Source organism: Leptidea sinapis, chromosome 43 (genome assembly GCF_905404315.1).
Source record: "Leptidea sinapis chromosome 43, ilLepSina1.1, whole genome shotgun sequence".
Taxonomy (NCBI): Eukaryota; Metazoa; Arthropoda; class Insecta; order Lepidoptera; family Pieridae; genus Leptidea; species Leptidea sinapis.
This window is the reverse complement of record NC_066307.1, coordinates 7,885,793-7,907,463: the sequence shown is the minus strand read 5'-3', so window position 1 is coordinate 7,907,463 and position 21,671 is coordinate 7,885,793. Positions and strand designations below refer to the sequence as shown.

The 21,671-nt window shown below is 33.4% G+C and overlaps 1 protein-coding gene across 2 annotated transcripts in view; it reads left to right on the top strand.

Annotated features, from left to right (window-relative positions):
• The first annotated feature begins 673 nt into the window (after window positions 1-673).
• Window positions 674-21,671, top strand: part of LOC126976969 (uncharacterized) — a 127,784-nt gene continuing 106,786 nt past the window's right edge. For both annotated transcript variants that reach the window (XM_050825603.1, XM_050825602.1), the window contains exon 1: window positions 674-826. The gene's annotated coding sequence lies outside the window, so the exon portion shown is untranslated. The remainder of the gene's footprint in view (window positions 827-21,671) is intronic.

Sequence of the window (21,671 nt, the reverse complement as noted above, 5' to 3'; positions counted from 1 at the left end):
TTAGAAATGACATCAAAAAGAATTCTAAAGGAATCAGTTTTGAGAAAAATAAATGCCTTTTATATTAGTTATGCGAAATATAAGAGTTGATCATAGTTAAGATACGATTAGTCGTGGTAGTATGAATAACCATAATATTATTTACTTAATCACATATTCTTACTACACATCAATTTTCATCTAGATTGGTCTGGCCATTCTTGAGTTCTCAACGGACATAGAGACCTACATATTAATGAAGATTAATTGTATTTTCAAAGAAGCCTACGGAAGAAAAATATCGTTGATTGAAAGAAATGAATCATAAACGACTATAATTTTATTGATAAATGAAGGCAGAATGAAATAATGTAGAAATCTTTAATACAAATTCAATCGACATCATTTCTTTCAAATTTCATAATTAATAATGAATCATCTCATTGGATAGAATTAAAAAGAAAATTCTTAATTTTTATAATCATAATATCTTTATGAATCTCTCAAAACATGTTATTTTTTTCCAACTAATTTACCCCAAAGGCATTTATTTAGAACCGTTTTTTGTTTTTCACGTACTGTCCTTACTGAGGTTTATATCTATTTGCCTGTAGCGCTACAGAGGTGAGCGGAGCGCGGGGTGAGGGGTTCAGGACACGCGCGGTGGAGGCACCCCAGCCAGTCTGAGCTCTCGTTACCAAGAGAACACTTGTCGTTGCGTTGATTAAAAAAATTGTGACCAATAGTGACGTGCAGTTCATGCATGCAGTCGATGCTTTGACAGCAAATAATTTTGTGACTTGTGCTGTGCTTTTCTGTGAGTGTTTGAGTGTTGTTTTTATTCATGGTAAGTTTTTTATAAGGCTGATAAGTGGGATTATGGTGTCGGGTTACGGATTAACAAGGCACGGGATGATTGCATGCTTAATAGCTACGACGCGGCTAATGATCCAAATTTGAATACAGCAATTACATATGAGTTGTTTAATTATGTATGAAATGAAAATTTAAAAAAAACGTCTCCAACTTTTAATATATTATTTATATTTTATTTATGCAGTTGCTGAACTTAATTTGCATTATTTGCAATTAAAATTTAATAAGTAAATATATTATAAACACCATTTTAGTATTGCAAACTAGCATTACTGCTTTGTCTGAATTATCTGACATATCATGACACATCTATGCTTATTTAAGCTATCAAAATTTACGGATAGGGTTAATTCCGTTGCTAAAGTTGATTTTGATGAAAAGGTTTTAGGGTTTGCTGTTTTTAAGCGATATACTATATCTATAGCTTCACCCGTATTTGTATAAGGAAACCTTTCTTAATTATCTTCAATAACATTTACTCCGGTATTGAAGACGTATGAATATTAAATATTATTCAGTTTTCTTATGAATATTAAATATTATTCAGTTCTCTTTTAAGATAACCAAGATTACTAGGATATTAAAACGTTTTAATTTGATAGAATACATGCCTTAAAGAGATTTCGGATAGTTAGAGCTACAGTGGGACGAATTTGGTTAGTTAGATCTACAAAGGTTCATTTTTTTCACCGTTATCAGATATAGATAAGTATAAGGATGTGTTAATAATGTTCCGAAATTATTTTGTTCTTTATCTCATTAAACAATTCTGTGGAATACAGGTACTCTAAGAATAACACAATTCTAGTTAACTGTTACTTCTTCCTTAGCTTAGCATTAATATCTTTTAGGGGTCTCGAGTAGGAGTAATCTGCTAAAGCACTATTGCTAAGGTGTCTGCTGTTTGTCCGTCTTCTGTATAATCGCAAAAGCTCAGATTTTGAGTGTACAAAAGCATCATATGAAATCTTCTAGAATTATCGTCAAGACATTTCTTAATTCAATTGTTGTCTCAATGAAAATTACTACTGAGAACAAAAGGGTGACTATTTTTTTACGTAAAGTATATTATCATATACTAATAATTTATAAGCATACACTAATGCTGTATATCTACAACCGAGCTGATACATAGATAATGCTAACAGCTCTTCTCTTAAACATGTATTTAGTCTCCTAGAATTATTGACACCTTCTTTTTATAAGAGGGAGCAAAAGAGCAAGGCTCGCACGAGATGAGACGTGGTGAGGCAAACGGCCAAGCTCATCTGCAACATCAGCGGTCAAGAAATGTGTTACTCGCTTTTAAGTAGGGAGTATGCTTTAAACTTGAAAGACCCTCAGTCGTATTCCATTCGGGAAAACTGCAATGCAACTGAAAAGTGGCAATTCCAAAATGTCTAGTGTTGTAGCAATGAAAATTACTATTTAAAGTAAAATGTTATGTTTTTGTAAACGTACAATACGAATTTAAATAACTGAGAATAAACAGTATTAGATTTTATATAACATTTTAATGAGTCCCCATAACCAACAGAAATAAAATAATATTACGAAAATTTTCTTCTACGATTCGTATCAACTGTCTTATTCAAAATTTTACTACCATGACACTCCTTCATCTGCTTGCTATATGTTTAGCACTCCTCTGATTTGATACAGGAATACCCAAGTCTTTACCTTTTCCAGACCTGTAATAGACATTAGTTCTTAAAATTTCTATTGTTAATCAACTTTCAAGCATCATTTCTGTATATCCAATCAATATGTTAATTTTGCAATATAATATACTTAAATAAAATTGCCATATAAACTTGTAAGTGCATGAGTACATACAGAATATGTACCAGAAATACAATTTTTAAAATCTATGTCAGTCTGTTCCGGCTGATAATCATCTCGATACTTTCACAAATAAAAATAAAGGATGGTCCAACTAAAGTGCACGATGTTAATTGTAAGTAAAACAAAAAGGTTTCAGAGAATTATATTTTTTTTTACGATATAAGGATCTTTAACAATTTTGTTATAAACAAAATATCGGACAATGCTTGGTATTATACCTCCATCCGATTGTCCATATTTTCAATGACTCTTGAGATATAATTAAGGTTCCATGTCGTTAATATGCCGAACTATCTTATCCTTTAGCTTTTGGATTGTTATTGGCTTATTGACGTACACTTTTTTTTAAATACTATCAACGAGTTAAACAACGGTGTCAAACCACATGATCGTGGCGGCCAATTAACATCGCCATGACATGAGATAACACGGCCATTGAATTTCTCGCTCAAGAGAATCAGAATCAGAATCAGAATATCTTTTTTTGAATTCAATAAAATCTCGAGGATCACATTGAATAGTCACAAAATAAATTATTGTAATATACAACAATACAAATTTGTATCCATAATTATACTATTGCACTATATTATACAAAAACTAGTCGTAGCTCTACACCGGTTTACAAGAACCTAAGGTATTTAGTCAAGCTGTCATTGCGAGATGGAGCGACATCTGGCCAAGCTATCTTGGCATTTATAAAATCATCTATTCTATAATAGGTTTTCTTAATTAATTGTTTTTTAATATAAGATTTGAATTGGCGAATTCATAGCTCTGTCACTTTTGATGGGAGTTTGTTATAGAAACGCACAGAGTTTCCCATGAAAGAATCGTTAAGTTTTGGTAATCGGTATCTTGGAATCAACAATTTGTTCTTGTATCTTGTATTAATGTTATGTATATCATTTCTTTTCAGCAAATTATCTTCGTTTCTATGCGTGTACAATAAATTTTCATAAATATATTGGGAAGTTATTAGTTTTTCATAAATATATAGAGTCATTGTTTCGTTGGATGTGTAGTAAGTAGCGATATCCTGCTGGAACCTTATTTCGTCCAGCTTCATATCCTCAATTTCTGGCCACAAGAAGTCCGTTATCATCTCTTAGTAGCGAACACCATACAAGATAGGGAGAATCCCTATTGTGGATACATTTGGTCGATTATACTGAACGAAAAAATCATGAAGTTGTAGAAAAATAATAGTAAAAAATAAAAAAAAACTCAAATTAAGTTTGGAAAAGACGTTTGACGTTAAGGTGTGATTGACAATTAACATCGTGCATTATTGTTGGACCACCCGTTATTATATGACCTAACGTAAGATCGTTAGATTTTAAAAAATTACTAATAATTACATTCGAAAACTGAAACTCTAAAGTTTGCAAACAAAATCTTACACATGTTAAATTTAAAATAAATTTTGTTCACTAAAAAACCTGCATTATTTGATTTCTGTTCCAAACTTTGCTCAATACCATATCATGTACTTTCATTTATTAGTCTTCCTACGTATAAATATTATTTGTGTCTCTTATTACAAAAGAAATATTTAAATATCAAAACATTTTCAATAGAGAAATCTCCACGTACGAAAACCTATGTGAGTCAAAATTATTATTTTGAATTATGTATACATTTTAATTAATAAAAAAAAAATATTGAAGTAGTCGTTATTTTGCGGAAACCCATATTTTTCCAAATGTTTTGAGTTTTCTTTAGGCTTAATTTCGCCAATATTTGTCTTTCAAACAATTCGACACGTGTTTCGCCTCTACACGAGGCATCCTCAGTACACACAAAATCTGGCACGAGACTGATTTTTATTAATTGTATTGCACAAAAACATATATATTTCAGTTTAATGTTAAAATTATATATTTCGAACAAAATTGTGAAATAAAGTATTCATAAAGAAAATACAAATAGTAGAAGTAAATATATTTTAACAGCGGACATTGGGTATATAAGGTTAAATTTTCATCTACTCGCAAAGGGCTTTAAGTAAACCTTATTACATATTCAGAAAGTGCTGCGTAGGCGTACTTACAGCTCGAATATTTCTCATAGAGATCTTTGAGATTTGCTTGCATAAAATATTTAATGCCCTAATGGGTTATTTTATTCAAGTCATTCCTATAATTAATATTTTGTCTCCGTCTAAAGGTTTACAGTTTGTCGTTAATAACAGCCTATAATTGAAAATAGTTTATGTTTCGAGAACATTCGAGTATCAATGGAATGAAAATATTAGTGTTATTAATATGGTTAAAAAGTTAATGAACATGTAAGATAGAAATATAGTTCTTAACAATATAAGTGCTATTTCGATTCGTAATGACACGAAGAAAAACTTATCTAGGGGATTCATAAGCACATAATTACATAAATGAAGAAAAGTTATTTAGTTGTTCGTTACTAAATCAAAATCTATAATGTATTAATTAAGAATAACTAATATTTATAAATTTATTATATGTATGTATTATACATTAAGAATTATAAATAAAGATTCTGATAGAAAAAAAGTTTCCATAGATCAGTTATTGAAAAGCCAACAAGAGAAAATTGATTTAAATAATAGTATCTGATAGCCATTTTAGGATTCTGATGGAGTGTAAAAATTAAATTTTGAAAACTTACCTACAAATAAAATCATATTAATTTCATTCTTTTGGATAGATTGCTTGAGACAGTTGTCAAGAATCTACAAAAAGGAAGTCATAAGTGACACATCAAACGACCTGTCAGTAAATTTTGGGAAAGCAGCTCATGAAAATCTTGCAAACAAACTGAACTGAGAATACATCACTTGACTCCCATACGTCTATTTATTCAAAAGAATGACTAGGGTCTACGATATTGAATATTACATATTCAACATGTTCGTGATATCTCGTATCACATGAAAATGGTGGCGAATATAAAATCTAACATCTATATATATCCTATATCATATTTATGTTAAAAAATAATGGATGGGGAGGCCTTTGTCCAGCAGTAGATGTTTTCCGGCTGAAATGATGAACAAATTAAATTGCATACAAAACATAATATTTTAATGTTTCATTCCATATATGATGGTTTGACGAATCACACTGCCTTTTGTAGGTATATTTGTCTTGTATAAGTCCGTTTGCTCCATCCATCTCATATGAAAAAAAAATTGGTGTTTCTGGCCTATTTCCAAATAGGAAACAATAAAAAAGTTTTTAACAAGAAAAACAACCGACTTCAAAAACACTATTTCAAAACAATAGATATAATATGCACTAAAAAGTATAAAAATAATTGCGTATTTTTATACATTCTATTTCTAGTTACGATTATTATAATCTTTGAAATTGTCCTTCCGCTGCGACCCGCTCTCGCCTCTCGCCTCTCTCACTACTCAAGCACATCTCACCTATAATTATGTATGTAGTTTCCGGGGAGCACCAGTTTTCAAATAAAAACGAATTATCAAAATCGGTTCACCCAGTCGAAAGAAATAAAAAAAAAACGACGAATTGAGAACTTCCTATTTTTTTGAAGTCGGTTAGTAAAATACAGGGTGGACCAAAAGTCCTTTATAATTTGAATGATGATTAAAAAAAACTAATTACAGTAGATCAAAATTGTTTATTGTTTTCGATAGTAAACAAAAGGGGAATTTATTTCGTAAAAATCACATCATCCATATGCAATCCTTCATTATTCTGGCATTGCTGCAATCTAGAGCGGAAATTTTCGATAACAGCTTTACATGTTTCTGTTGAGATGTTTTGGATTTCTGTGCGAATACGATCCTTTAATTTGTCAAGAGTTACTGGGTTGCTTGGCTGGAATGCAGGGGTTTTTGATCACCATGACATAGTGTCACTCCAATAACGACAATTTTGTCTATTAACATGCCCATTTAGGTGGAAGTATGCCTTATTGAGAAAAAAATGTTTGTAAAACTGGTGAATCGCTCTACCATTTCGTTCGCAAACTGCAACCTAGTGGCATGGTCCTGAAGCCTTAATTCCTGCACCATTTGGATTTTATAGGAATGTAGACTAAAATCTTTCTTGAGAATGCGGTTTAATACATCATTATCTTGGCACGTTAAGGACAGCAGACCGCTTTCGAGTTGAAAGTCCAGGTTGGTCACGAACAGACGATTTTACTCGCTCCACGTTTTCGGGGTCCCTCGACGTTCTAGGCCGGCAAGATCAAGGTAAATCCATTGTTAAATCCGTCTTCTCAAACTTGAGCACCCATTTTTTAATTAACACACCTGATGGAGCTTGATTTTTGTGTCGTATCTTGTAATGATTGCAAAACTTTCGTTGAGCTAAGGTCGCAGAATCGTTGTTTCGATAGTACTCGCGTACACAAAACGCACGTTGACTACCGCTGAACGACGCAATGGTACTAAATTCTCATTGGCCGCTCTTGCAATGCGTAACCCCTCCATCCCGCTCCGCCACCGCTGCTAGACGCGGCAACCGATTCAAATGTAAACGGACTTTTGGTCCACCTGTATAATTAATCGACAACGCATTACTTATAATGCACTCTACCTGAAATAAAAAAAAAACACTGAAAAGAGATGTTTATGTATTCATTGTGACGGTATGATTTAGCAGTTAAATGGCAACCATTTTGTGTTTTTAATAAGCTAACTGTGTGTTATTTAATGTTAAAAAATAGAATAGAAAAATAAATAAAAATAATACTTACGTTTAAAGTGAAAATGAAAGGTATGTGCGATTTTTTTACTTATATAAAGTTTATACTTATATTATACACTTTAATCAAGTGTATAATATAAGTATAAACTTAAACACTTACACTACAAAATTGTTTATTAGTTACCCTCTTAAAATATGCTCCAAATGGTCACGATCTCTTAGTCGGCTCGAGCCGACCTTACGGGCGTTACATATTCCGTGACAGCTCAGTCTCAATCAATATAATATACAAAAAATGCTTAGCTTGCCTCAAGATTTCACTTCAATAAAAACTGTTATTATAATAAAGCACGGTATTTAATGGGACATAATAAATCATAAAAGTAGTTACAGATAATTTAAGTTAATCGAAAAATTATTTCGTTTTTTTTTGTGTTTTTAAATGGCAGCCCTACTGTCGCTCTTTAAATGACAGATGATGATGATGTTCATGACTTAGTAGCCCAATCCAATCCAATGTAATGTTTGTGACTTGGAACGTTTTTTAGGAACTACGTCAAATTAAAAAAAATTCAAACTAGCTGAACTTAACTAAGCTTTGCGCAGTTTGATATTAGATAATTTGTAAAGTAAATAATGTATTTGAGTCGACAAAGATCACCTGTTAAATTCAAACCTCTGCGTTTTCCAGTCATAAATTTTTTTATCAATACGAAACTTACATTCAAATTTCAAATGTTACTTTGTAGAAACTTCAATGCAATGTAAAACCAAGCGCAAGTTAGAATCGTAACTAACAGCCGTTTTCAATAACCTATCTATCCTTAGTTTAACTTACTAGAGTTAGACAAATCCATCATATTACGCTTAATTACATCTCAATAACCTATCGACATGAAGAATTGGACTAGAACTATATTGGACATGACTATGGATAGATAAGATCTTGTCATTAAATGGTGACAGCAAAGTATCCGCAACTAGAGATGTATCTCGTATTATCAATAATGTATTATTGAAAAGGGTAAACCATGACATTACGTCATTTCTTATCATACTGAATATAAAATATATTAATATCTAAATCGAATATAAGATTAATCGGATTTCGGAATCGGAATAGCTTTTTGTAAAAAAATTCATGTTCTTCACTATAAAGAGCAAAGTATCTATCAGACACATAAAATTTGAAAACAAAATTTTATGAACGATGCGGGACCTTCGACCTCTCGCGATCCTTGCGAGTGCTCTCCCAACTGAGCTAACCATTCGAGTGACGTATCGTCATAAAAACTTGTATGCTTTGATCAACTCGCAGGTTATGGCTTCATCTATAGGATCTACTTTACAATTGATAACCTGCTCAACCCCAATATTTGCATATTAGGAAATTGACTTGAAATGTCGCTCTTGCTTAGTAATTGGAGGGGTATTTTTACCCCTTGTAATTTATTTTTCGATAATACAAACTGTAATATAATGTAAAAGGCTTAAGTAATATTAAACCTTTTAAGACTTCGTATCTCGTATGGTAACGTAATATTTTTTGTTATTTCGAGCTCAATAATTCGGTTGGAATATTTTTGCATAAGAGCTTTTAGATTTTTCCTTAACTGTCAAAAATATGATGCTTATTGTTGAATACTTAACCTAAAAATACTTTTTCTTCGTATTTTCTGATACTCGTGACAAGATATTTACGAGAAAATAAGATCTTTTAGAAAGCAATAAAATATTCGTTATTGAAATTTTATACTTGAACGGACGGAATATTTGGAAGTCGAGCCTTGAATATTTGATAACATTTACACGAATAGAACTCATTAGGTGGCTTTCCTATCGATTTGGATGGGTGGTAATTACTTTGATTATATATAGGCAATAGGAATGTTAATAACTATTCTACCACCATTTTATTTTTACTTATTCCACCTTCGCACGACACGCCACAAGTTAGGATATCATCCCCACCATCTGGATGTGTGGCGGTCCTCCACAGTGCGGTTTTCAAGGAGCTTTCTTCCACGTACTACAAAGCTGTGGAATGAGCTTCCTTGTGCGGTGTTTCCGGGACGATACGACATGGGTACCTTCAAAAAAAGCGCGTACACCTTCCTTAAAGACCTGCAACGCCCCTGTGATTCCTCTGGTGTTGCAAGAGATTGTGGGCGGCGGTGATCACTTAACAACAGGTGACCCGTACGCTCGTTTGTGCTCCTATTCCAAGAAAAAAAAACTATTTTACTATGATTTTTGGGAGAAATAAAAAATTAATTTTATAACAAAAAACACAAACTTTCAATACTTCTATTGGTAATATAGGTATATATATAATTTTTTAGATAATATTAGTAATTAGTTGGCTATGAGATTCTTAGTTGAGATTTCCTTCAGTCAGCCTTATTTGATTTTAATAACAACTAAAATTATGAGTGTCTCTCTCATAATAACTTTTCTTTTATTTACATTTTTACTTAACATTTGAAACAACGATATATTTAATACAATATACTTACTTATCCATTGACTGGTAACGTGGGGGCCGCGCGGCCGCCATATAATGTTTGCTTCTAGAATCTAGCAATTAAGTTTTAAGTATGTACTTTAATAAATGGTCAGAAATTATAAATAAGAGGCTTTTTTTACGTAATCAAATAGTTTTTTTTAATGTAAATCTTCTTACTTTAATACTCGACGAGATCTAAAAAGAGTATCAACATTTTGGTTATATTTATTCCTACGTTACAAATTTCAATAAAAATATAGCTTAAAAAGTTAAATTCAAAAATAACGTTATATTACTACAATTTTGGATATCATCCCTACCATCTGGATGTGTGACGGTCCTCCACAGTGCGGTTTTTCAAGGAGCTTTCTTCCATGTACTACAAAGCTGTGGAATGAGCTTCCCTGTGTGGTGTTTCTGGGATGATACAATGCGTACACCTTCGATAAAGGTTGGCAACGCTCCTGTGATTCCTCTGGTGTTGCAACAGAATGTGGGCGGCGGTGATTACTAAATTTACGATACCAGTTAAGGGTTATACATATTATATAAATACTTTTAAGCCCATGACTCGGAAACAAACATAAAAATTCTTTATATAAATGTTTGCACCTAACGGGATTCGAAGCTGGGAACTCTAGCTGAGTAGGCAGGGTCGCCATCGTAAAAATAATTTTATTTACATAAATATAAATATCTCGTTATATTTGCCAATTTAATGTACAAGCAAAAAAATAAACTTCACTAATAAGAAAACAGATAATTTAAAATAGTTAAAAGTAAATAAAGCCTTCTGTTTGTAAATGGAGCAAAGATTGTATTGAGATTCAACCATTAGTGCGGCCTTGACAGTAAGAGAAAATGAAATAACAACGAGATAGAAGAAACAATTTCCCGATATCAATCTACCCGCATTTTCTCATTCAATATTTGTTTTATTGGAGTGATCAATCACTTTTGTTCGTGCTATGGAGAAATTTACGAAAGATCTGTTTTTATTAAAAGTAAGTCGGGTAATTGGTCTATTGTTTACTTCAACAAATATTATAATGTTTAATGTTACAAATTCAATTAAATAAAACACTTTTTTTTTAATTTTTTTTATTTAAATCGAATCACGATTCATTAGGACCGGACCTCTCTAAAATCGCGAGTCACGCCGTCTGATTTTATTTCCTTTTTTATTTATTTTGCACCTTCGCACGACACGTTGGACAAGTTAGGATGTCTTCCCCACCACCTGGCTGTGTGGCGGTCCATTACAGTGCGATTTTCAAGGAGCTTTCTTCCACGTACTACAAAGCTGTGGAATGAGCTTCCTTGTGCGGTGTTTCCGAGACGATACGACATGATACCTTCAAAAACAGCGCGTACTTTACGGCCGGCAACGCTCCTGTGACTCCTCTAGTGTTGCAAGAGAATGTAGGAGGAGGTGATCATTTAACACTAGGTGACCCGCACGTTTGTCCTCCTTTTGCTTAAAACATCCGATTTTTAAATTGGTTATAACTTATTTATAAGTAAAGTTAAAAATATCTCACAACAGTCATAATAATTTTATATTTATTAGTTGATGCATATTATATTTCCATGCACATCTAATAATAGTAAAAAAATGTACAATATAATTAACTTATAATCTCGACAATAAAGTAGGGGTGGCTTTTTTAAAAATATTATTTATATTTTAAATTTGCCACTATAAACCGTTTTTTAACCGACTCAAAAAAGGAAGAGGTTCTCAATTCGTATCTCAAAGAGATTTAGAAAGCTCACAGATGGCTTATTTTTTTCGACACCTCCAACAATTACCGTTCATATATACAAAAACTTAACAAATTATATACTAAAACCATCCTCGAGAACCACGCCATCCATTGGTGAAAACAGCATGAAAATCGGTGCTATCATTTTTGAGTTTATTGTGAACAGACAGACAGACGCGGCGAAGGAATTTGTTTTATTATATGTTGTGATTTATTGTTTAATTGGTTAATTACGTAAGCTATATAAGATTTTTTTTATGACCTTTTAAAGAAGCATCATTAAACCTCATGACGTACTCATAATAATATATATAAAAGTAAAATTATGAATCATTTTTTAAGTACACGCATATAAATTTGATTTACACAAAGTAATTAATTTAAATTTTCCTCGCCCTGTCTACGAAATACAAACAACTCGTGCCCTGATTTAACCGGGTTATTTGAATTTTATGAGTTTTCTTTTATTCGTTTATTTTTCCTTCACATTTAATATTAGCAAATGTTTGCTACAAAAATTATCCTCCATATTATTCATTCATTAGTTGCGAAGTTAGACAGTCCTGTATAATATTTAAGGTAGCAAAATAGGGTATATTGAATATTTTTCAGTTTATTTCCCAGAAGACTAAGGCTTGCAAGTTCCTACTAAAAAGTAAAACCCTATTATTATATAAGAGGCCAAACTTCAACCAAAAATATAGAATAAAATCTTACAGCAGTTCGAAGTTGAAATAGCTGCAAACACTGCTGTCATTGATATAACAGAGCCGATACGGATAATTGGGATAATTTTTGTCCCTCTCTTCCATAAAAGTAATGTTCACTCAAAAGTAAAGAAACTGTTTACTTATGTATATGTAAGTTATACTTCTTTGCCTAACGAAACAAAAATCTTTAAAATGATTTATTCCTCGTGCTATTCTGCGTTTTAAGAAAGAACAATTATGTAAAAAATTTTTAAAGATGGCTTTGACAATTAATTATTAAACAATGAATACGGCTGTATGGGCTTGAACCCTTTGCCTATTCTAATAATGGACGAAGAAAACAAAAAAAAAATAATAACAAATGACGCAAACGTCAGAAAATTTTAAGATGTTGAAATTTTAGGTTGCTGGCGATGTGGTAAAATAATCTACGTACTATGTCCGACAACTTGGTGCGCGACCGTCAGTCTCACGCATTGGCCTTCCCCGCAACACCACCCGCTACCCGCTGATATCATAGTACCCCGTCCCTGCCACCGTCTGTCACCCCGTAGAACGGTCGCGCACCAAGTTGTCGGACTATAGTCAAGACACACTGACCTCTACTATATACCACTGGACTGGCGACTGTCAAAGTGCTTTTGTGCCCGTTTGATATTCGACATTTTGGCGTTGTTGGCCATGTAGCGAGAATCTGCGGTACTAAAACTAGTGATGACAACATCAGCAAGCATCGATAGATGGTGGGAAAATATTTACAAAAAAAATGCGTACTTTATTATGATGTTGATTCTTGAAGTATAAATAACACGGAAAACGAACAACATTAATTCAAAATGCACAAATACACTCAGAGTATTGTACGTTCCTTCACAGCCATTTGTATTATACGTCAAAATTAGTTCTCTGGACGCTCGCGAGTGGCGCTCCAAATAGGCACAAAAAATTGCTGTTAAACATGGATTGTTTGTATCACAACTGTGGCCAGCTGTAGTCAACTCACATTGTCAATCCTAAGCAATTTTAGCAATAACACGCATTTGAGTGCTATGTTTTTTGTATAAAATATGCCTTCGTGTGTATTGCGATACTGATTTACCTCTCAAAACACAAGAAAAAGTCAAGGAGCGACATTGTTCCTCTAAGTGCAACGTGGAATAATATTCTGTCGACTTAACTGATTGCATCTTTTATATTATAACCACTGGATGAATGTGAATGTCCTGGTACCGCTAAGATCAAGTTGTACTCTCTAATTTGTTCGGAATATCTTCTCTCGCACATACTACAACCTCATTTGTTGCTGGCTTAAATCATTTATTCGTCTAAATAAGCTGTGAGAACGTCGAATAAAAATGAATTTGTCAGTTTACCTCTATTCTGTGCCTCTATTATGAGCAATGCGCGCACGCTATCATAAAGTGATATTCAAATCGCGAGTGTCTCACACTCGCACACGTAGATTGTCACGCACGCTATAGTAATAAACCTGGCCTGTTTTCATCGGTTGTCTAGCAGAACGAGGCTCTTTCTAGATGTATAAATTATCTAAGGTTGCTGGCATAAGCCTTCACATTATTCCATTTAAAGAGATAAATACACAAATATCACCTGTAATGTAATGTAATTCATATCACAATATTTCCCAATTTTTTTTTTATAAAACATACCTAGTTACTATTTACTGAAGAATTCCCTATAGAATATTTTGTCTCTTCAGGTAAACTTGCTTGCTTGGTAAGCATTTATCTTGTCGGGAGACATTGATCGCTTTAGTCCAAGTTAATTAAGGAAATAGTACCTATTTCATTACCCAATAGCTAAATTTAATTGAATTTGGTGTCATATGTTGACTAAGTTGTTTCTAAATACTTTCTTTCATCTAAATCATCATCACAATTTTCATGTGAAATGTTTCCTTATTTGGTTTGTTACTGTAGATAACAACATAATCTAACACAGAACACGACACCATTTTATTTTTTAATTAATATTCGTTAAAACGCATAACAATTACGATTAAAAAATTAAAAATAGAATGCGATCTACTTTTACAAGAGACTATTGGACACTAAATTTTCGCCTCTTTCTCATACCTACCAGTTATCTCACTCTCTCACAGGGTTCGTCTATTACGCTAGTTTATTCAGTTTATGATCTGTACTGCCGCAGAGTAGGGATGGAATCTTACGTGTACTGCATTTGGAGATGAACGAATCACAACTATTTGTTTTTGTTCTATACTTAATAAGAGTTATAATAATATTTATGTATTATTCACGGACTAGTAAAAAAATAAGGACTCCGTGTCACCTTACATAACAGTGTAGCACCAAAACTAGCCGATTAACGTGTAAATACATAGCCCCACGCACACACTTACACTACTACAGGCCGATAGGTGGCCATTATGAGAATTGTCATCGTCTGTGACAGATCAGTTTGCGTCTCAATAAAATATTTTTAGAATGCCGTCGTGCGTTGTGAAAAAGTGTAAAAATGATCCTATATAAGTATTTGTGGCCATATATAATAATTTAAGGGAGAAAAAATTGTTTAACTAATATTCCCCGTAACCGCACACACACTAGCATAACGGTGCTTCACTTGCTAATATCACGGCGCGGAGTACTTCTTTTTTTACTCATCCGTGGTATTATTAAGTACTTTGTAAAATTTAAATTTGACTAATCGCACTCTCTTAAAAATCATTTATTAAACTAGGTCAACGAAGTGACAATTATGAATGACAAAAGGTTTTTTCTTTTTACCGCCACTTCAGAAAAGGTTGAGCTGAAATGGAAGAAATTTTCGAGAATTTCTTTATGTTCAAATAAATATTTGAAATATGAAAAAACATAAATTTACACCAGAAGCCATTCAAAGCAGGGATAATAAAATTATATGCCATTACTTGTGGTTCGTGTTTGCGTGTTTGTGTCAAGGAACCCTAATTGTAGCTGTTGGTTCCGTTGTTGTGACTTATAATGTAATTCTCAATCGATTTTCGATTAGACGAAGAAACATTACTCTGTATACTGTCGTTCTGTTAAAATTAAAGTAACCAAATCCAACATAGAAATTTTTCCAGTAGTTTACCTAAAAATAATTTGAGTTTTCTTTAGTGTTAACTCCGCCAAAGAAAACTCAAGTCATATGGATAATTATGGATTTCCGCAAAGTAACGCCAACGCCTATTTCAATAACTTTTTTTTAGTAGTTTACCTTCCTAGCTATATGTTTTTAATTTTATCAAAACTAACCTCACAATGTTATCCAAATAATTGTTAAAATAATTATTATTACGTACCAATAATATTTATTAAATTAATTATGACAATACACAACAGCGAAGAGCAGCTACCTGTATCTTTTTTTTAATCAAAATAAGGGACGAGACGAGCAAGACGTTCAGCTGATGGTAATTGGAAACGCCATGCCCATTACAATGCAGTGTCACTCAGGATTCTTGAAAACCCAAAATTCCTGAGCGGCACTACAATGTGTAAACATTATTGTGTTTCGGTCTGAAGGACGCCGCAGCTAGTGAAATTATTGGGCAAATGAAACTTAATATCTTATGTCTCAAGGTGACGAGCGACGACAATTGTAGTGTCGCTCAGAATTATTGGGTTTTTCAAGAATCCTGCGCGGCACTGCATTGTAATGTAACGTATCAATTACCATCAGCTGAACGTCCTCCTCATCTCGTCCCTTATTTTCATAAAAAAAAAGGTTTCTTTTCCGTTGAGTGTGAACTTTCATAGTATTATGTCCTATGGTTATATTGTTATGGGGCAGTGCGGCCGATATTAATACTATCTTTGTGCTGCAGAAGAGGGCTATTAGCGCGATTTATAACCTAGGTCCTAAAGAATCATTAAGATAAAAATTTAAAGAAATAAACATTTTGACTGTTGCTTCTCAATACATTTTTGATAATGCTTTGTATGTTCATAAGCACATTGAGGAATTTTCTAGTAACTGTGACATTCATAATGTTAACACGAGGAACAAACATAAACTTGTTATGCCTACTACTCGGTTGGGTCGAGTTAGTAAGTCTTTTGTTGGGCGATGTATATGCTTCTACAATATGATCCCAGAAAATGTACAAAACAAATGTGTTACGAAATTTAAAAGAATTGTTAAAAAACGTTTGTGTGGGAAAGGTTATTATAGCATAAACGATTTTCTTAATGACATCACGGACTGGGATTAAAGCGAACACCCTCAGGCTCTTTAAATATAAATGTTTATTGTACGATATTACATTGTAATCCATATTTTATATAAAAAAATAGCCCGCTGAGTTTCTTGCGCCCATTCTTCTCAGGTCTGAGGCAGTCTCTTTTGAATGGGTGGTAGATTTTGACGTTCAATAAGTGATTATAAATCCTATTTTGAATAAAAATATTTGAATTTGAATATGAATTCATCTGTAGTTAAGTAATACATAAAAATAGGCTATTCCCGTTTTATGTTTGCAATGTTACTTACTTCTTTATTCCAAAGAGGGAGCCGGGGAAAAGCACCCTATTATAAAATGCCAATGCACAGAAGCTTTCAACAATGTCAACCCTTCTGGAAATAATCACTTTTCTACCACCACGTTCGAGAAATACTGTATGATTTTACTGTTACTTACTTTTAATTTATATCACACCAATTCCTTTTTTTTTTCACAAATCGTTTATCTAGAATTTGGGATTTATGTTATTTGATAGGACTTACTTCCAGAATGGCCTCATTAGGTTTTTTTTTATATCTGGGAGTGCTCACTGCTTGTGGTGGCGACGTGGGGCGGGTCGAGGGAGGCGATGGCTGGTCCATGCGTCATGCTGGTGCATTCACAAGCCATATCCAGCCACCACCACCACCAATGGGTGGTGGTGGTGGCTGGGAGGTCTGCATCATGTTTTATTTTCATTAGTTTTATTTAATTATTTTAAAATTAAAGCTATTATGTACTCAATAACTCTTGTGTTTTTTATTATTAATTCACTTATTTTTTTATTTACTCGTGTCAGCCATTTAGTATTTAACGTTTGAGTATTTTTGTTGCGTCACTTTGCATACATTGTTATTGAAATGATTTGTAAATTTCATTAAAAACAAGTTATGTTGTTGTTGTTATATCTAATGTGCTTTGAAAAGAGCAACCTTAGAGTTTCCTGCTCGTTCTTCTCTTAAGAAATCTGCCTTCCGAATGAGCCGCATGAAAAAAAAAACATATTTCAAGTGTTATATGATTTACCTGTCAAATAAAATATTTTTGTTTTGATTTGATGCAGTAATTTCACTTGCACTACTAGTGAAATTAATGGTCTTGTTAGGCTTAAAATCTCATGTCTCAAATTCACGTAAAAATTTCAATGTTGCTCAGAATTTTTTTCAGAATCCTGATATGCGCAATGCATATCCAATCATTAGGTGTACAACTCATTACTTCTAAGCATTATTTTTTTAAGTGATAACCCTTACTTCTGGGATTAATTTCACAAACTAAATATGAAAACAAAATTTATGAACGATGCGGAACTCGAACCCGCGACCTAACTAAATCTTCATCAAATTTTTTTTTAATAAAATAGACTTTTCAAATATAATTTGTGTAATCTCATCACTTTTCCTCGTGAAAAATCACTATCAAACAGAACAATATACGAACTCTAGTCTTAATTAACAACGTTATAGATCCATTATTACTCAGCACTAATAATATCAAAATATCCCAAACTGGTCTTCAATCGAACCATGCAATTGTTGTTATTGTGGTTAAAGAGTTAAGTTTCAAATTGCCGTGAACAGTCAGTGGAAGTTTGTGTGGATCAAAGTTTATCCATTTGTTGTGCACTTGACATCTGAAGTGTTGCTGGATCTATGTTGAGCGCTCTGTAACTTGTTAACGTGGAATTATTCAGCTACCTAGCTCCTGGAACTATTTATTACAATATCCTACACCTTCTCGGAAAGAGCTTTCGCTTTTTCCAGACGAAATTTTTTTATATAAGTCCTAGACTAACGTGAGCAGATTTTTTTTGAAAATCCATTTTAAATAATGTTTTCACTTTTCGTTTTCTTTTAATATGCTAATCAAAAATGATTCTGGTCCGTTACTAATTATAATATACAAACTATGTAACAGCATTTAAATCTTCATTTTAAATAGGCTTTCGAATAGATGCAAACAGATCCTTGCGTTCAAATTTTAAGTCTGCAAATAATTTGCTAAAATTGAAAGTTATCCTGCTGGTGAAGAAAAAGGAAGAAATAGATAAAACGGTGCAGCCGCAGGTAAGGAGAGGTCGTACTAGATGTTTTTTGAGGCTAAAAATTCCAAACTGCAGGACAAACAGTGGCTGGTTGGTATCACTTTGCAGATCTTCTACTCCTCACCAAAAATAAGATATTTGTGACAGCATCACTTATGTATGCAAGAATCACGACCAACTTACAATTATGCTTTATCCACTGTAAAATCTTTAAATGTATTGATGTTTACAATTTGTTATTTTAAGTCATATCACAACTGCCACAACGCAACAGTTGAACATTTTTTATGACGATACGAGATGAGCAGGACGTTCAGTTGATGGTATTTGGCTGCTCAGGATTCTAAAAAATCTCAAAAATTCCAATTGACACTACAATTGCGCTTGTCTCCTTGAGACATAAGATGTTAAGTCTCGTAATTTCACTAGCTCCGGCGCCTTTTAGACCGAAACCCATAATCTATACGGCATGCTGTGCAAAGGAGCCTCCCATTCCAACAACATACCAAGATATACGGATCATGTGTTATTCAGAAAGTTGCCCTAAATGGCAAGAGCGCTGGGCGTATCTACACATCGATAAATTTGGTCCAAAATTGTAAACTATTGATATCCTTAAGTAGTAGCATAACCTCATCATACACTCTGCTACACGAACAAGTATTGTAATTTAAATTTTCTATAAATATGCAAACCTCCCGACACCGTTGTACGAAATCTATTCTTTGCCACATTATCCCTGGGGTGTCGTTGTTACCTGTCCCAAGGCAATACCAAAACTTTATTTACAACCTCCTACCTAAAGTTCATGCTCTGATGCCTCTATATGTATGTCTAACGAACCATCTATTTGTTCTATCTTTATATTCAAAAAAGGAGAGGATTGTTTTACCTACAAGTGCGTAACGTTGTTCAATGGTCGATTTTTATGAGTCGGGTATTGCGTGAGTTCCAAAAGCTGATTGGTGACGAAGGTCGTACGTAATATAATCATTGATGGCTTTGCAAAATTTTATAGGCGTATAAGCGTTTTTTTTACCCCTGGTCAATAATATTTCCTTATAATAATCTTAATCTTTATACTTAAGAAATTTAGTATTATATTTATTTTCATATCGTAGTGTAATATTTTTGAATATACTCGTACGCCTCTCCTACATATTTAAGCTAATATCTACTTTACGAATTGCAGAGGTTCACTGATACCAAAGCAACTAAAACTAACCAGAATCTGCAATAAAACACTATAGTGTTTGAATACTTAGCTTATAAGCTAAGACACATACGAGACTATAATGACACGGTAGTGGGAATTAATAGAATTGTTGATGTTGACAATGATGATGAAGTCAGTGATATCAATCAATCCATAACAGAGAAATTTGTATGGTAACGCATCCCATAAAGGCATATATTATATAGCATTTATATTCTCAAAATTGATTTCTTTGGAATCATTTTCTGTCATTCCTTAATTCCTTATATACTACTAACGCTTCGGAACTAAGTGGTTCCTTCATGGGCATTCTTTTTTTTGCGCTCTTTTTAATAAAATATACAATATTGTACTGTCATTGCAATTGCTATATACTTATCATAATCCAGTCGCAGGCTGCCCGATTACTTAGATATTCAGCTGTGTAGTAGTAGGATTTACGATCGACCCAATTTTTAATAAAACATTTAAATTTATTTTATAGGACAGTGGCTGTGACTTTATTATAAAATTGTATACATTTACCCTTAAAGCTATTATGTATCTTATGGAGCCTACTAGAATTAGTTTCAAGCAATCCCTTATTTATCCAAGCAAAAAAAATGGACAAATAGTCCAGTTGGGCGGGTCCAAATCACAGGAGCATTGATGGCCTTTTAGAAAGGTCTATGGTTTTTTTTAAAGTACCCATGTCGTATCCTCCTGGAAACATCGCACAAGGGATCGCTCATTCTATAGATTGGTTGTACATGGAAGAAAGCTCCTAGAAAACCGTACTGTTTTTTTTTTTTTTTTTATGGAATAGGAGGACAAACGAGCGTACGGGTCACCTGGTGTTAAGTGATCACCGCCGCCCACACTCTCCTGCAACACCAGAGGAATCACAAGAGCGTTGCCGGCCTTTAAGGAAGGTGTACACGCTTTTCTTGAAGGTACCCATGTCGTATCGTCCCGGAAACACCGCACAAGGAAGCTCATTCCACAGCTTCGTGGTACGAGGAAGAAAGCTCCTTGAAAACCACACTGTGGAGGACCGCCACACATCGAGATGGTGGGGATGATATCGTAACTTGTGGCGTGTCGTGCGAAGGTGAAATTCGGCGGCAGGAATCAGGTTGAACAGCTCTTCGGAACACTCCCCGTGATAAATGCGGTAGAAGACACACAATGAAGCGACGTCTCTACGCAACGCCAAGTGATCCAGCCGTTCACAGAGTACTGTAGAAGAACGATCGTCCTGATGATATCCTAATCTGTGGCGTGTCATGGCAATCAGGCCAAAAAGCTTCAGAACACTCCCCGTGATGAATGCAGAAGAAGACAAATAACGAAGCGATGTCCTATGCAACGCCAACTGGTCTAGCGTAATTATTAACTCTTCAGCATAATTAATTTACCACTATCATACTAGTATAATAACTTTAAATTTTATAATTATAATCAAATTTCACATGGCGAAAGTGGCCGTAAGGTAATTAAGGTGGAACTGAAATTTTTCAACTCGACGAAGTCACCAGTGGCTTAACAAGTGGGTTGAAATTAAGCTGCGTTATTTCTCATAATATATCATGGAACGTAGCTAGTTCGTTAACTTTTTAATTTTAAAATGAGGCCAAGACTATTTGTAGTCGTGTCTTATAAATATAATGTTGTTAATTCTGATGAAAACGAATATTTCAAGGCATTTACTAAGAACAAAGCCTCGGATGCAATATTTCATACGCATGTGTCAACAGCTCAGTAATTTAGTTAAATATTTAACAATGAAATGTATATTTGACACGAAGAAAAAATTTTTTTTTTAAATTTTCGTTTTAAAGACTTTGCTATGATTTGT